Source organism: Phacochoerus africanus, chromosome 7 (assembly GCF_016906955.1).
Source record: "Phacochoerus africanus isolate WHEZ1 chromosome 7, ROS_Pafr_v1, whole genome shotgun sequence".
In the NCBI taxonomy this organism is placed as follows: Eukaryota; Metazoa; Chordata; class Mammalia; order Artiodactyla; family Suidae; genus Phacochoerus; species Phacochoerus africanus.
The window spans coordinates 24360523-24365042 of NC_062550.1; the positions used below are offsets into that span (position 1 = coordinate 24360523).

The 4520-nt window shown below is 36.2% G+C and overlaps 1 pseudogene; it reads left to right on the top strand.

Moving 5' to 3' along the window:
* Nucleotides 1-418: 418 nt before the first annotated feature.
* On the top strand, nt 419-1390 carry LOC125130376 (olfactory receptor 6C2-like; annotated as a pseudogene).
* Nucleotides 1391-4520: the final 3130 nt, after the last annotated feature.

Below are 4520 nucleotides of genomic sequence, written 5' to 3' on the forward strand. Positions count from 1 at the left end.
TATTTTTCATGGACATAGTTCATTCACTTAAATGGCCAAATCTACTTTGCAGAGCTTTCCAAAATATTCCATTTTAATCTTTTTAGTATCTGTATTGATGTATTTAATCTTTTCAATCATCTGCAATGATGTATGTACAATATTATAATATATGTTATTATAATATGTAATGTATTATCTGTAATGATGTCACCTCTCACATTCCTGATAAATTTCGTCTTTTCTCTTTTTTCCAGATCAGTCTCCATGACAGTTTTATCCATGTTAGTCATCCTCTCCAAGAATCAGCTTTGGATTCTAGTAATCATCTCTCTTGTTTTTTCTGTTTTCTATTTCACCTCTTTCTGACTCATTATTTCCTTTCTTCTGTGTAGTTTGACTTTTTACACACAGATCGCCTAGAACACCGAGGGTAATAATGAGAAATCACACGGTCATAACAACATTCATCTTGGTGGGACTTACCGAGGACCCAGAGCTACAAGTTCTGATTTTTATCTTCTTATTTCTTACCTACATGCTGAGCGTTACAGGGAACCTGACCATTATCATTCTTACACTCACAGATTCTCATCTTAAAACGCCTATGTATTTTTTTCTTCAAATCTTCTCCTTCTTAGAAATCTCATCACAACAGTCTGTATCCCCAGATTCCTGTACAGTATATCAAGTGGGGACAACACCATGACTTATAATGCCTGTGCCAGTCAAATATTTTTTATTGGACTCTTTGGAGCCACCGAGTTTTTTCTCCTGGCTGCCATGTCCTATGACCGCTATGTGGCCATCTGCAAACCCCTGCATTACACGAGCATCATGAACGGCAGAGTCTGCACCATCCTTATCCTCTGCTGCTGGACCTCTGGGTTGATGATCATCATCACCCCACTCAGTGTGGGCCTCCAGCTGGAATTCTGTGACTCCAACGCCATTGATCATTTTGGCTGTGACGCATCTCCTCTCTTTAAGATCTCATGCTCAGATACATGGCTCATAGAACAGATGGTTATAATCTGTGCAGTCATGACATTCATCATTACACTGGTAGGTGTTGTTCTTTCATACATATGTATCATCAGGACAATTCTCAGATTTCCTTCTGCTTCACAAAGAAAGAAGGCTTTCTCCACGTGTTCTTCTCACATGATTGTTGTTTCCATTACCTACGGCAGCTGTATTTTTATCTATATCAAGCCTTCAGCCAAAGAAGAGGTGGACATTAACAAAGGAGCATCTGTGCTCACTACATCTATTGCTCCATTGTTGAACCCCTTTATTTATACTTTGAGGAACAAGCAAGTGAAACAAGCTTTCAATGACATGATCAAAAAAATTGCATTTACATTACACGAGTAAGAGCAAGCTGAATTTAAATAATCAAATGAAATGATAGATTTATTGCTTAATATTTTTTCTGAAAATCCTAACTAGTTCAGTAAGAGGACACTTCTTATGAATCCTTCATATCTTGATTTGTGAAACTACATGGAACAAATCCTCTCTCTCAAAACCAAAATAATTTATATCATTACAAGAAGATGAGAATTTATTTCCAGGAAACAAAATCTTCCTTCATCTCATAATAAGCCTTTCCAATATTGCCCAAAGAAACTGCATAACATGTTAAATATGGTACCAATGATTTCTAAGAAATTTTTGGAACAAAGAGTTTTAATTTGCATATGTAAATATACTAAAACATTTTCAATATAGGAAGAAATATTTCATATTTGTTTTAAGGTACTAGTATGACAAAATACAAAATAAAAGTACTCAAAGCATGACAAGTAAAATTAAAAGATACTGATGGAAGATAGTGTGAGAAAAAGAATATGTGTGTGTGTGTGTAAATCAACTATGCCTTAATAAAAATAATAAATTTTAAAAAGATATTGTAAAACAATAAGAAAATAAATATCTGGAATATAGAAACAAATATGATATGAAAAAGATACAAGAGCTGGAATACTTAGCAGATTAACATCAAGAAACAGGAGAGAACTTGAAATCACACCTGCATGAAAATAGCATGCAAGCACTCATGGAAAGAAAACAATAAACAACGTTAAAAACAAAAGTGCTTTTGTTTCCAGCTCTGTCAGAATAACCAGCGTGAGACCACTGGTTTTCTCCCTTATATCATGAAACTAAATCACCTATATGAGGAAACTTTTGACAAGCAGCTCAAAAGAAAGAGAAATTCAGTACCTATAAGACCACAGTTAGCAGTGGCTCAGCCCACCCTATGAGCTAGAGACGAAGCTCAACATGACTGTCTCATTGAGGTCAGCTGGAAAACATCAGGTCGGCTGAAATGGTTAGAATCTGCCAGTGATGGCTACACTATACCAGGATCTGGGCAAAGTTCCCCATATACCCTTGCCTGAGTGATTGGCTGAAGACACTGGGGCAAGGGTAGTCTATGCTCACCAGTAATAAGGCTGAGAGGTCAACAGAGATACTGGAGGTCGAGCATTCTGAGGGGCAGGAGTTTGGGCACAGCTAAAATATGGAGACCTTGTCAACATCTCTTCCACCATAGGCCCCCCGCTGAATACTTGGGAAAGTCACCTAGAAGTACCTTAGCAGTCAGGACCACATTGTAGATCAAAAATCCAAAAATTAAGGCCTGAGAGTAAGATGTATCCACCACCAGTTCTTTTTAGTTTTTTCATTTTTTAAAGTTTTCTTGAAGTGTAGTTGATTTACAATGTCGTGATATTTCCTGCTATACAACAAAGTGATTCAGTTACACATACACACATCACTTGTTCGTATAAATAAAGTTTTCTTGGAACACATTCATTCCCACTCATTTGTACACTATCTATAGCTGCTTTTAACGGCAGAGTGAAGCAGTTTAATAAAGACCTCATGGTTCCCAAAGCCGAAAATGTTTACTAACTGGCCTTTTCCTGAAAAAAAATTTGCAAACCCCTAGTGTAGAGTTTACTTCTCCATTTTTACAATTTTGGGTCATTTGGGAAAAAATAATGAGAGGTAGGTTGCTATGCAAATAACATTCTCTTCATCTCCCCAGATGACTCCAGGCATAGCTCTCACACTTGGCTAGCTGAAAGAATTCAATTTGTCCATCCTTCTGCAATCTTCCCCTTTGTCCCTGAATAGGCTTCAAAAGAGAATTTCTAAGGATGAGATCTTGGGAAACTGCCTATTCTATCCACCTAGAGCTCATAATAACAGCTAAAGGTAGAACTGTAACACTGTTTTATAGCAAATAGAGAATTCAACTGCCTGGCCTTTTAACAGGAAATTTTATTCAGCCGACCAATTTCTATAAATTTGGACTCTCACCTCCACCTTCCCTGAAAAAAAACAGGCTTATTTACAACTCCCAAAGTTGTCTATGTATAATTAAAATCAAGCAATATGAATATACTCGCTATGGCAACTGAAGTCCAGGGAACGCCATCTCCTTGGCCTGCCCATCAATGTGCTAAACTATTTTGGGGGCCATAAATGTACGATATTGTCGAGTTTGCATAGTGTCTCATAAGTGCTATCTGGCTGAGTCATCACAAGAGCATCCTGCCCTGCATTCACATACAAGCAGCCTTTTAATTTTGGACAAAGCCACCTTAACATGAAGAGACCATCCAAGATAAAAATTATTGGAGACTACTTCTAATTATATCCTGCTGGAAAATGTAACTATTTTTTAAAAAGAGTACATTTATTAATTCTTATAATTTGTCTAATGTTTTTTAAAAAACCTTTTATGTACGAGGTATTTAAAGTATATATTGGAAATTTCTGTTTTCAAATTGAAATAAGGGAGTTCCCATTGAGGCACAGTGGGTTAAGAATCTGACTGCAATGACTAGGGTTGCTGGGAAGACGTGGGTTCAATCCCCAGCCCAGTACAGTTAGTTAAGGGATCCGATGTTGCAGTAGTGGTGATGTAGGTTGCAGTCACAGCTCAGATTTAATCCCTGGCTGGGAACGTCCATATGGCAGAGGGGCAGCCATTAAAAAATTAAGATTAAACTGAACATTATACACTCAAAGTCAGATGACACATTAAAATGACGGTTTAAAGCTGACATACATAACACAGAGTTTACATCTTATTCAATGGTGAATTAATGAATTCTTCCCCTCTAAGATCAAGATATGAATGTCTAATTTCGCCACATCTATTCAATATTCTACTGGAACTTCTAACCAATACAATAAGGCAAGAAAAAAAGTCCAGATGGAAAGAAAGTCACAAAACTGTCTTAATATTTCATTGCATTTCTATTTATATAGAAAATACTTAAAATCTACTCAAATATCTACTGTAACTATTTCAATAAGTTTGAGATACAAGGTGAAAAATGCAGTTATCTGAAAGTTGATTAAAATATAGCATCAAATTATTCTAAATACTTAAGAAAAAAAAAAAGGTATCCAAAACCTCTCTAATGCAACTTATTGAACATTGTTGAAAAATATTTTAAGGATTTAAACAAATGGATAGATACACCATGATTATGGAACAAAGATTCAGGCCTACA